Here is a 13,732-nt window from a genome sequence, read left to right as displayed (position 1 = left end):
AGCCAAGTGCCTGCATCTTGTGACAGAGACGTGAATACCATGCCCTTGGAGCTTGCTTTAACCCATATAGTGCTTTATCAAGTTTGCACACATCAGATGGAGCATTCTTACTTACAAACCCAGGAGGTTGCTTCATGTACACTTCCTCTTCCAGAACACCATGGATGAACGTGTTATGTACATCTAGCTATCTAAGACTCCAGCCCCTAGAAATAGCAATAGACAGGACAAGGCGAATGGTAGCAGCTTTTACAACTGGACTAAACGTGTCCTTATAGTCTATGCCGTATCTTTGTTTAAAGCCCTTTGCAACAAGTCTAGCTTTATAATGATCAATGGTTCCATCATATTTTCTCTTAATCCTGAATACCCACTTGCAGTCAATCAAGTTTTTACCTTGCCGTGGAGGAACCAAATGCCATGTTTTATTTTTCTTCAATGCCATGTACTCTTCATTCATAGCTTTCTTCCATTTCTCATTACCAAGTGCTTCTTCAACCGTGTTTGGTTCACCTGGTTCTCCTGTAGAACAAATCATACCATATTTAACGACGTGTTTATAGTTCACAGGTTTCGTTACCCCTTTTTGTAGTTGTGTGCGTCGTGGTGATGTCGCAACCTCATCCATAGCCACAGAAGATCCTGTCTCCTGTACAGGAGTTCCAGCCGGAGCTGATCCTGAGGAGGATCCCCTGGGTGCAGCAGCGCGAGCTGTCCCAGCGGGATCTTCTGCGGTTTGTGGCTGAACTGCATTGCCTGGAGAGGCCACCGATGATCCCAGCCTCTGGACCGGCCCATCATTGTGCAATGATGGCGAATCAACGCTGGGGGCCGCGTCAGGGCCCGCACCAGGGTCCGCATCGATGGAGCGAACTAGAGCCCGCCGCTTGTAGCACACCGGCTGGCCGCGGTAGCGCGCGCCGTCCGGGCCATCCATGCATCGCTAGTTGGCAACAGGAGATTGGCGCGTCACTGGGTCCGTGTCGCGACTAACGAGAGGCGACCGCGTGCTGCCTGTGGAGCCGGGCGCTGCGGCGCGTGCGCCTGCAGCCGCAGCCGTGCCAGCTGCGCTGGATCCTGAGGGAGATCCCGCGTCTGCTACAACCGATCCCGAGGAGGATCGGATTTCCTGACGCTGCACTGATCCCAAGGAGATCTTGTCTCTTGTTTCTGAACACATGAAATAAGGGCCAAAACTTGCTCTTTCTTCTTCAGTTTTTTCGCCATTTGTTCCTGATTCTAGTCCTGTTTCATCACCACACGACTCATGCAACATATCAGCAGGATTAGTCAACAAGTGATCATCAGTATCGTTCCCCCCTTGATCACAACCGGTGAGATGTGAAGGCAAAAGAAGGATTTCTTTGCGAAGAAGCGCACCGGCGTTAGGATGAAGATCAGCAAAGGGAAACTGTGTTTCATCGAATACAACATCCCTAGAGATGTAGACTCGACCCGTGGAGACCTCGAGACACTTGACACCTTTGTGTTGAGAGCTATAGACAAGGAACACACATTTGGTGGAACGAAACATGAGTTTCCATTTGTTGTAGGGACGAAGATTGGGCCAGCATGCGCACCCAAAAACACGGAGAGATTGATAGTTTGGTTTTTCATGAAGGAGTCCTTCTAGGGGTGTTTCATTATTTATGACACGACTAGGAAGAATGTTTATGAGGTGTACGGCTGTGAGAAAGGCCTCATCCCAGAATTTGAGAGGCATGGATGCTCCTGCAAGAAGAGCAAGCCCAACTTCAACTATGTGACGATGTTTTTGTTCGGCGGAGCCGTTCTACTAGTGCGCATAAGGGCATGATATGTGGTGTGATATGCCAAGAGTTTGGAAGAAGGAGTTTAACTTCTCGTACTCCCCCCCAGTCCGATTGGACAACAATTATTTTGTTGTCGAACTTGCGTTCAACAAGAGCTTTGAAGTTTTGAAAAACTTGAAACACTTCCGATCTATGCTTAAGGAGATAAATCCACGAGAATTTACTATAGTCATCAATGAAACTGACGTAATACGAGTGTCTACCAACAGAGGTTGGGGCCGGACCCCATACATCAGAGAATATAAGTTGCAACGGTTTGGTAGAAACACTAGTAGATATGGGATATGGCAATTGATGACTTTTTGCTCTTTGGCACGAATCACAAATAGTTTCATTATGTCTCTCAACCACAAACGGGAGCTTATTTTTCCTAAGCAATTTTTCAACTAGAGAGAAAGAAGCATGTCCTAATCTATCATGCCACCGGGTTGATGAAAGCTTGGTAACACCATAGACTTGTTTATTGAATCTTCTACGCACCGGGATCAACGGATAAAGCCCTCGAACACATCTACCTTGATAGAGGATTTTCTTCGTTTCCTAGTCCTTAATCAAAAAGAAAAAGGGGTGAAACTCAAGGAAGACATGATTATCTAAGGCAATTCGGTGAACAGAAAGAAGACTTTTGGCAGCACTAGAAACATGCAAGATTTTCTTGAGATGAATATTGCGACTAGGGGTACTAAATATTGAATGACCAATGTGATTTATCCGCATACCTTCTCCACTGACCGTGTGGATTTGATCATTTCCTTCATGGTCACCTTCTCAAGTTCGTTGGTGATGTGGTTGGTTGCGCCGCTATCGACATACCAGTTGGTGTCGATGCCATAGGAGCCATCGGCCGCCACAATGATCTTGTCATCGTCTTGAGAGTCATCCTCGTCCTCATCATAACGATACCAGCAATCTTTTGCGGTGTGGCCCGGCTTACCACATATCTGGCAGCGAGGCGAGTCCAGGCGAGATCGACCAGAACCGATGCCGCTGCCGCGGCGAGCCTTGTTGTTGGAGCGCCCGCCGTTGTTGCCGCTGCCACCAGACCGCCCCCTACCGCGGTAAGAGCCGCGGGAACAGCCACCACCATGGCCGCGGGTTGCAGTGTTTGCCGAGGACTTGAAGGAGTGGCCGCCCGCACCGTGGAACTGCGCCATGCGTTGGTCGAAGTTGCAGAGCATGGCGAAGATCTCATCGAGGGAGGCGGGGGAGACGCGAGCGTCGAGGGCTGAGACCAGGGGCTGGTACTCCAGATCCAGCCCATGGAGGATGTAGGGGATCAGCTCATCATCCTGGATCGGCTTACCCGCCGCAGCCAGCTCATCAGCGAGACCACGCATGTAGGCAAAGTAGGTGGCGGCGGATTGGGTACCTTTCTGTGCGTTGATGAGGGAGGTGCGGATGTTGTTGACGCGGCTCAGTGACTGCGACGAGTACATGCCCGCCAGCGTCGTCCAGAGCGCGTTCGCCGTGGTGACCGCAGTCACCGTGACCAGCACCTCCTTGGATAGGTTGCTGAGGAGGAACCCGAGAACCTGTTGGTCCTCCCTGACCCAAAGAGGGTGGAGAGGGTTGGGCTCGAAGATGGCCTTGTTGTCCTTGTCCTTGGCGGTGCAGAGCTTGGCCGGCTCCGGTGACGTGTCGTCGATGTAGCCGAAGGCACCGGCGCCACGCAGTTGGGGTGTGATCTGCGTGCGCCACATCATGTAATTTGTGCGGGAAAGCTTCTCGATGATCTTCCCATTGAGATTGGACTGGGCGACACCGGAGGAGGAAGACATGGTTTCGGCACAGGTGGAGGTGGAGGCTAGATGGGAAGTAGGAAGGCTCTGATTATCATGTGCGTTGGCGGAAACGTCTTACCCGATCTAGGGCAACGTGCTGCATGTTAAATAGGCAGGGTGCGAGCCTGAGATACGCGTACAAGAGTTGGTTGAGATACAACTTGATGAAGAAGAAAGATAAGAGAGATAAGAGGATAAGCTAGCTAGTATTACAACAGAATATCTCATGCGCCTAGCTATCCTTGAGAAGTACTCAATCCTCCTGTATGTATTCTGTACGTGACACATGCGTGACACAATCATGTGTTTAATAGACTGTTCATCTCCCAGTGGATCAAAAGATGGTTCAGGTTTTGGGCAACGTTCCACATAACGTGCATACACAAGTCTGTCGAAGTTCATTCATATCTCTGCCCTTGCTGGTCGGATGGTGCCTGGAACATGGATGACCCATTATTAGGGAATAGTAATAGTATGGAGAAAAAAGGAAAGAGAATACCATCATAAGAAGAACAGTGGACGATCCAATAACAACTTCAACAAATTAAATGGACATACCTTCTGGCACTTTAGAGATTGTTTGTCCCACAAGTTGGTCGAATGTTAGCCTACCATTCTGAAGCAAACCCTCAATAAGAGCTTCTGACTGCAAGATACATAAACTCCATGCATAAAAGCTACAAGTACTAAATGATTGTAGTCATAAATGTCAAAATGAACTTTATTTTTTTCTGAGAATGGCCCTGGACAAGATCACATAGTTTGTAGCAAAAATAGCACCAGAACTATTAGAATGTACATTCATACAACATATTTTATTTGTCAGTTTCTCAACTATCAGCCTATCACAAACCAATAATTACCAGCATATTTATGAAGCACCTAAAAAAATGATCAAATCAAGAATGTCATTGGCCCATCCTGAAGAGGAAAATTAAGGACTTTTTCCTCGAGTTTCATGATCTCCAAAGCGATATCTCCTGCCTGAACAGAGCCCTCATCATCCTTCTCCCTAAATCCAATGACGCCCGATCCCCCGCCGAATTTCGTCCCATTTCGCTTCAAAACGGCCCCATTAAAGGAGTCTCTAAACTTCTTACCAATCGACTCAAGCCACTTATTCCTCTCCTTGTCCACGCCGACCAAACGGGCTTCCTCTCCGGCCGCAACATCTTTGAAAATTTTCTGTACGCAGCTGATATCCTTCATTGATGTGCCAAGCGTAAAGCTCCTTCCCTGGTTGTAAATTAGACTTTCACAAAGCCTTCGACTCTGTTTGCTGGTCCTCCCTCCTTCGCACTCTTCGTACTCGTGGTTTCCCACAACATTGGTGCGATTGGATCGAATCATTTCTCTGCACTGGTTCAACTGCGGTCATGCTTAATGGTGTCCCGGATAGATGGATTCGGTGTAAGAATGGACTACGCCAGGGTGATCCGCTCTCGCCCTACCTCTTCATCATTATCGCCGACATTCTTCAGCAACTTATTTTCAAAGCCAATCCGGATGGGCTTCTCTTGCACCCTCTCAATCCCACCCTGCCCTGTCCGGTCCTTCAATATGCTGACGATACCCTCATTATTGTTAAAGCAACCCCCGAGGCTGCCTCGCACTTGAAGCGAACCCTAGATAATTTTGCAGCCGCCACAGGTCTCCAAATCAACTTTCACAAAACCACCTTCATCCCTCTTAATGTGGACTCGGAGCTTGCCACTAAAATGGCCTCTGACCTAGCCACTAACATCTCCTCCTTCCCCCAAACCTATCTAGGGCTCCCTCTCTCCCCCTACAAGCTGCCCCGTCGGCCTTCCAACCAATCATTGACAGATGTGATATCTATCTTTCTGGCTGGGCTACCCTCCTTCTCTCTCGTGGTGGTAAACTCGTCTTGTTGTCAGCCGTCCTAGATAGCCTACCCACCTACTTCATGCTCTGTTTTTCTCTTCCTATTAGTGTTATTGAAGCCATTGATAAACACATACGTACCTTTTTCTGGTCTAATGATGAGATTTTCTCTGGGGCTAAATGCCTGGTTGTAACACTCCGGATGTAATTTACCTTATTTGTACTCCAACTCTTGCCGTTTCCAGCACTAAGTTATATTATTTCCTCGTTGTCGGGTTTTTGTCTCCGTTTGTTTTGTCCTTGTCATGCATCTCATATCATGTCATCATGTGCATTGCATTTGCATACGTGTTCGTCTCATGCATCCAAGCATTTTCCCCGTTGTCCGTTTTGCATTCCGGCGCTCCTATGTCCTCTAGTTGTCCTTTCTACCTCTTTTCGTGTGTGGGATTAAATGTTTTCGGATTAGATCGATACTTGTCATGCGGCTTTGGTTTACTACCGGTAGACCGCGTGTCAAGTTTCGTGCCATTTGGACTTCGTTTGATACTCCAACGGTTAACCGAGGGACCGAAAAGGCCTCGTGTGTGTTGCAGCCCAACACCCCTCCAAACTGGCCCAAAACCCACCTAAACCACCTCCATCATCTAGAGCGTTCGATCACGATCACGTGGCCGAAAACCGCACCTCATTTAGAGCTTCCTATCTCCCTCTACCTCTATACATAGACCCCCCCCTTTCGAAATCACGGGTGAAACCCTAGTAAAGCTCCACCCGCCGCCGCCGGACAAAAATCCGCGCGCCGGACGTGTCCGCCCGGCTCCGTCGGACGAATCACGCCGCGCCACGCGTCCCGGGCCGGTCCCCACATCACCGCCGACCCCGCAGGCCCGCGAGCCCGTGTGAGGCCCTCCCGACCCGCATCCTCGGCCGCGCCGCCTCCTTCGCCCCACCGCCCGCTAGCTCTTGCCGGGGCTGCGTGCCGCCGCCGCCGACATCGCCGCACCGCCGCCTTGCCCGGTCACCGCCGCCCCGTCCACGCTGCCTCGCCGCCCGTCCTTGCCGCTCCCGCCGCCGACGAACTCCGCCCGTGCCGCCCAAGTCCGGCGCCGCCCTCCGCCACCTCGCCATCCGGCCGGCCTCCTCTCCTCGGCAACTCCGACGGCCCCGCGCAGCTTCTCCGGCGAGATCCGCCGCTGCATCGCTACAGTACCCCGCGGAGGAACCCTAGATCTGTTCTTGAGGGTTGACTTTTTCCCTCTCCTCTCGTTAATTTTTGCATTCTTTGACATGCCATAACTTCCTCATCGTAGCTCCGATTCGTGTGTGTAGCATATCAAAATGTTCGTCTCGACGAGTACATCATTTCGTCTCACTGCATCATTTTCATTTGAGCTCATCTTGATGCCTGAAATGCTGTTGGAAGAGGGCTATGTGATGATTATTTCAGATCTGTTTCAGCGAATGGCCTTTTGTCATTTTTGCCATATTTAATGTGTGCATGCTATAATCCTGAGCTCTACATGTGTTTTGTAGATTGCCATGCCATATTTACAAGGGTGTATGTCATGTATTTTTGTGATCTTCGTGGTGACTAGCACAAGCATGCAAAGTAGCCTACTCAATGATGCTGATTTCAGGGACTTAGAATTTCAGTAAGTCCTTGTCCTGTTTTTGTTTTATGCCATATGTTCATGTTGTTTCCTAGTGATCCGTGCCTCTTTTGAGGATGATCAGTAATGATGTTTTGTAGATATTGGGGTGCTCTATCCATCCGTTTCTTTGTTAACAATTATGGAGCACCCTAGCTTGAGTCAATCGAGCTCTACTTTTGCTATAAAATGTTCCTGGCAGATTGTTAACATGTTTAGGAATTTTGCCGAGGTTGTTGCTATTGATCCGTGGATGCTATGTTGTTGTTCTTGCCATGTCTAGCTTCTATGCCATGTCTATTTGATGGATGTATGCTCAGTTTGTCATGCAATGCCTCGTAGTGAGTGCATCGAGCTCGTAAACATGCCTACTTGTTAACTGTTTTGCCATGCTCCAGTTTTTCACTAAGTTTGAATCTGTTAATTTCATAAAGTCTGAAACCTGTTATCTTTTGCACTTTTGCCATGCTTGTTTGAACCTATTAATGAATGATTTAGCCGTAGCTCAGTGTTCATATTTTGTCAAGCATCATGAGTGGATCCCTGACATGTATTTTGTTGTCATGTTTGAGTGTTGTAGCATATTTATCTTGATGCATTTAAAAGGCTACTTGCTGTTAATCGCAGACCGGTGCCATATTTGTTTTGCTTGCCCTTTCCAAACCGTGCATCCGATTCCGGTGATCTTTATATCGATTTCAACCGAAATCAACTCCTATTTCCAGTGGCACTCTTGGATTTCCAAGTTGAGGCCAGGTAAATTCTTTCCTTTCCAAATCTTGCATATGCATCGCATACCGCATCCCGCATATCACACCATGTTTGCATCATGTTGTTTGAGCATTGCACGTGGTTGATTGTGTTCCTTTTGCTTGTTGTTCTTGCTTGGGTAGAGCCGGGATACGAGTACGTGATCGAGGAGCCCGTTGAGTACTCTTTCGAGGATCAAGGCAACTCTGAGAACTTTGCAGGCAAGATGACCATACCCTCGAAATCACTTCTATCTTTGCTTGCTAGTTGCTCGCTCTTTTGCTATGCCTATGATATGATACCTACCACATTGCTTATCATGCCTCCCATATTGCCATGTCAAACCTCTAACCCACCATGTCCTAGCAAACCGTTGTTTGGCTATGTTACCGCTTTCTCAGCCCCTCTTATAGCGTTGCTAGTTGTAGGTGAAGATTGGAGATCGTTCCTTGTTGGAACATGTTTATTGTTGGGATATCACCATATTATCTTGTTTATCATAATGCACCTATATACTTGGTAAAGGGTGGAAGGCTCGGCCTTATGCCTGGTGTTTTGTTCCACTCTTGCCGCCCTAGTTTCCGTCATATCGGTGTTATGTTCCCGGATTTTGCGTTCCTTACACGGTTGGGTTATAATGGGAACCCCTTGACAGTTCGCCTTGAATAAAACTCCTCCAGCAATGCCCAACATTGGTTTTACCATTCGCCACCTAGCCTCTTTTTTCCTTGGGTTTCCGGAGCCCAAGGGTCATCTTTATTAAACCCCCCTGGGCCAGTGCTCCTCTGAGTGTTGGTCCGACCGAGTAGACTGCGGGGCCACCTCGGGGCAACTTGAGGGTTGGTTTTACTCGTAGGATGTCTCATCTGAGTGTGCCCTAAGAACGAGATATGTGCAGCTCCTATCGGGATTTGTCGGCACATTCGAGCGGTGTTGCTGGACTTGTTTTACCATTGTCGAGGATGTCTTGTAACTAGGATGCCGAGTCTGATCAGATTGTCTTGGGAGAAGGAATATCCTTTGTTGACCGTGAGAGCTTGTGATGGGCTAAGTTGGGACTCCCCTACAGGGATTTGAACTTTCGAAAGCCGTGCCCGCGGTTATGGGCAGATGGGAATTTGTTAATGTCCGGTTGTAGATAACCTGAAACTTAACTTAATTAAAATGCATCAACCGCGTGTGTAACCGTGATGGTCTCTTCTCGGCGGGGTCCGGAAAGTGAACACGGTGTTGGAGTAATGTTTGACGTAGGTTGTTCTAGGATCACTTCTTGATCATAGTTGTTCGACCGTGCTTTTGCCTTCTCTTCTCGCTCTCTTTTGCGTATGTTAGCCACCATATATGCTAGTCGCTTGCTATAGCTCCACATCATACCTTTACCTTACCTATAAGCTTAAATAGTCTTGATCGCGAGGGTGTGAGATTGCTGAGTCCCCGTGACTCACAGATTACTTCCAAAACCAGATGCAGGGACCGATGATACCGTTCCAGATTATATGACCGAGCTCAAGTGGGAGTTCGATGAAGACTCTCGCTGTTACTACGTGTCTTTCCCAGATGATCAGTAGTGGTGCCCAGTTGGGCCGTTCGGGGACTATGTTGCATTTGGGGTTTATCTTCATTTTGGTTCCATACTCGGACCTTGAGTGTATTGGATGAATGTAATGACTTATTTATGTATTTGTGTGACGTGGCGAGTGTAAGCCAACTACGTACCTTTCCCCTTTATTTATTTACATGGGTTGTTGTGAAGATTACATCACTTGCGACATTGCTTTCAATGTGGTTATGACTCTAAGTCGTGCTTCGACACATAGGAGATATAGCCGCATCGAGGGCGTTACAAGTTGGTAATCAGAGCCTTCCTCGACCTTAGGAGCCCCCTGCTTGATCGAATCGTTGACGTTGTTGACTCTAGAAAAATGTTTTGAGTCATTTAGGATTATATATATCGGAGAGTTAGGAATTCTTTTTACTCCTTAGTCCCTTCGTCGCTCTGGTGAGGCATCCTGACGTAGAGTTTTGACTCTTCTCTTCTCAAATTTCACTACAAAAAATTTAGGATCACGCGGGTATCTTGGAATCGTTCCGATGGTTTTGTGACGAGAACATTGTTCTTGGTGCCTCCTGACATTTAGGGGTTGTGGTAGTGTCCCGGGGAGTTGAGCTCCGAGGTGTTGTCGTCACAATTTTATCATTGAGATTCTGGAATACCTGAGTTTTGCCGACATCGAAAATCTCTTTTATGCAGTTGTTGGTGAGATAACCTCGACTCCACCCAGTATTGGGGCGGGAGTTCGGGAGTATTGCCATAACTCGTATAATGGATGCCTTTTGAAGGTTGAGGTAAATGATTTCCGAAATTTTCTTGGTTATGTGTTGAAGGATGGATACAGCTGGATGTAGGATTTGCTAGCTTTGGGTGAGATATTATGCTTCCCCTGTATCCCCAACACCTGATTGCATAACCGGAAAGGTTCGGGAGTTTCATAGGTGGGAATTCATGTAGCTCTAGTTCTTCTTCCGCGGATATTTGGTTTGGGATTGGGTAATCCTCACCAAGTATTTGTTCTTGTCTGTACCTTGTTGTTTTATTCTTCTACCTCTATCTAGTGGCTTCTCAATTTATGGAAATGTGACCATTTCAATTGGAATGCATTCGTTCATTTTGTTCGGATGTGAAGACTATAAGTTGCAATTTCTATCCATTTGATTCAGCTTGAATATATGTCTGTCAAGATGCTAACGGATGTCACCCTCTTCAGGATGGCTCCTGCTAAGGGTCAGAATCAGAATCAGGATCCGCCACCACCACCTCCACCTCCGGAGGCATGGCAAGCTGTGATGGCCGCTACCAATGCAAACACACAGCTGATCATGCAAATTCTGCAAGAGCGCAACCAAGGACATGGCAACAATCAGAATCGGTTTGCTACACTAAACCAGTTCCTTGCTAACCAACCAAAGACCTTCAGCAACTGTGTCGAGGCCTCAGACGCTGATGATTGGCTCGTGGATATATGCGAGCATTTCGAGTGCAGCAACGTCAGGCCTGAGGACTTTGTCAAGTTGCCTTGTTCCAACTCAAAGACCAAGCTGCGGAATGGTTTCATCAATACAAAGATTCCAAAGGAGGCCGTGTGATTACCTGGGATGAATTCTGTCAAGACTTCAAAGCTCATCACATTCCTCAGAGTGTTGTTGAAAGAAAGCGTGAGGAATTTCGCAACCTGAAGCAAGGCAGCTTGTCTATTTACCAGTATAACATTCTGTTCCAGAGGCTCGCTCGTTTCGCCAAGCAGGACGTCCCTGACGAGAAGAGCATGATTTATCAGTTCAGGGGTGGCCTCAGAGAAGATCTCCAACTAGCTCTCCTCCTTTTTGAGCCGAAGAAGTACGATGAGTTCTACAATATGGCAATGAAGCAAGAGACTGCTCAACTGAAGTGCGATGCTTCCAAGAAGCGAGTCAAAGATGTGACTTCTTATTCCTCAACTCAAGTGGCTAAGCAGCAAAAGTATTGGCTGCCTCCTCCTCCGTTCCGTCAGCCTTATCAGCAGAAGATCAAAGGTGGCAATGGATCTTCCCACCCACCCAACCCAAGCTTTCATAACAAGACTTCGTCTCAAGCTCCAAGATCAAGTGCTCCGTATCACCGTCCGCTTTTAGAGGTCACGTGCAACAAGTGCCAACAGAAGGGCCACTATGCCAACAAATGCTTCAATCAGAGACTTCTTCCTCCTCCTCCTCCTCCTCCTGTGAGATCTGCCAGTACCGCAGTGGTCAAGCATAACCCCAAGCATGCCAAGGTCAACATGATGAATGCAGCTCAGGCAGAGGACTCGTCAGATGTCATCATGGGTAACCTTCCTTTTAATGATGTTCCTGCAAAAGTGCTTTTTGACACTGGTGCATCGCATTATTTCTTGTCATTCCCATTTGCATCGAAGCACAATGTTGATACTGAGGTTATGCCTAAATTCATGCAAGTTGTTTCTCCCGGCAAGCTTTTGACTTCTAGTTTGGTTGCTCCCGATGTCTCTATCACGTTGGGCGACTACAAGTTTCTGTCCTCTCCAGTGGTCCTTGGTAACTCGGATATTGATCTTATTCTCGGAATGGATTGGATTTCTAAGCACAAGGCTCACCTTGATTGTGCTGCCAGGCAGATTCAATTGACTCATTCGTCTGAGGATGTAATTGTCTTTGCCGCTCGTGATGATACCATTCGTCTGTTTTCTCTCAATGAGAAGGGTGAGCTGTTGGGAAACATAGTAATTTCAAAAATTTCCTACGCACACGCAAGATCATGGTGATGCATAGCAACGAGAGGGGAGAGTCTGATCTACGTACCCTTGTAGACTGACAGCGGAAGCGTTAGCACAACGCGGTTGATGTAGTCGTACGTCTTCACTGCCCGACCGATCAAGCACCGAAACTATGACACCTCTGAGTTTTAGCACATGTTCAGCTCAATGACGATCCCCAGACTCCGATCCAGCAAAGTGTCGGGGAAGAGTTCCGTCAGCACGACGGCGTGGTGACGATCTTGATGGTCTATCGCCGCAGGGCTTCGCCTAAGCACCGCTACAATATTATCGAGGATTATGGTGGAAGGGGGCACCGCACACGGCTAAGAAAACAATCACGTGGATCAACTTGTGTGTCTAGGGGTGCCCCCTGCCCCCGTATATAAAGGAGCAAGGGGAGGAGGCCGGCCGGTCCTATAGGCGCGCCAAGGAGGAGTCCTCCTCTTAGTAGGAGTAGGACGCCTACTAGGAGGGGGAATGAAGTGGGAAGGGAGAAGGAAAGGGGGCGCCGCCACCCCTTTCCTAGTCCAATTCGGACCAGGGGGAGGAGGCGCGCGGCCCACCCTGGCTGCCCTTCTCTCTCTCCACTAAGGCCCATAAGGCCCATTACTTCTCCCGGGGGGGTTCCGGTAACCCTCCGGTACTCCGGTTTTCTCCGAAATCACCCGGAACACTTCCGGTGTCCGAATATAGCCGTCCAATATATCAATCTTTATGTCTCGACCATTTCGAGACTCCTCGTTATGTCCGTGATCACATCCGGGACTCCGAACTAACTTCGGTACATCAAAACTCATAAACTCATAATATAACTGTCATCGAAACCTTAAGCGTGCGGACCCTACGGGTTCGAGAACAATGTAGACATGACCGAGACATGTCTCCGGTGAATAACCAATAGCGGAACCTGGATGCTCATATTGGCTCCCACATATTCTACGAAGATCTTTATCGGTCAGACCGCATAACAACATACGTTGTTCCCTTTGTCATCGGTATGTTACTTGCCCGAGATTCGATCGTCGGTATCTCAATACCAAGTTCAATCTCGTTACCGGCAAGTCTCTTTACTCGTTCCGTAATACATCATCTCGCAACTAACTCATTAGTTGCCATGCTTGTAAGGCTTATGTGATGTGCATTACCGAGAGGGCCCAGAGATACCTCTCCGACAATCAGAGTGACAAATCCTAATCTCGAAATACGCCAACCCAACATTTACCTTTGGAGACACCTGTAGAGCTCCTTTATAATCAACCAGCTACGTTGTGACGTTTGGTAGCACACAAAGTGTTCCTCCGGCAAACAGGAGTTGCATAATCTCATAGTCATAGGAACATGTATAAGTCATGAAGAAAGCAATAGCAACATACTAAACGATCGGGTGCTAAGCTAATGGAATGGGTCATGTCAATCACATCATGTCAATCTCATAGTCATAGGAACATGTATAAGTCATGAAGAAAGAAATAGCAACATACTAAACGATCGGGTGCTAAGCTAATGGAATGGGTCATGTCAATCAAATGACAACACATGTCTATGGTTAGGAAACATAACCA

At 47.9% G+C, this 13,732-nt stretch overlaps 1 pseudogene; it reads right to left on the bottom strand.

Annotated features, from left to right (window-relative positions):
- Positions 1-13,732, bottom strand: part of LOC123093172 (uncharacterized) — a 43,190-nt pseudogene that overhangs the window by 13,944 nt on the left and 15,514 nt on the right.

The sequence above is a fragment of the Triticum aestivum genome, chromosome 1A, assembly GCF_018294505.1.
Source record: "Triticum aestivum cultivar Chinese Spring chromosome 1A, IWGSC CS RefSeq v2.1, whole genome shotgun sequence".
NCBI classification, from domain to species: Eukaryota; Viridiplantae; Streptophyta; class Magnoliopsida; order Poales; family Poaceae; genus Triticum; species Triticum aestivum.
Note: the sequence above shows the minus strand (reverse complement) of the source record. Positions and strands in the feature narration are given on the sequence as shown.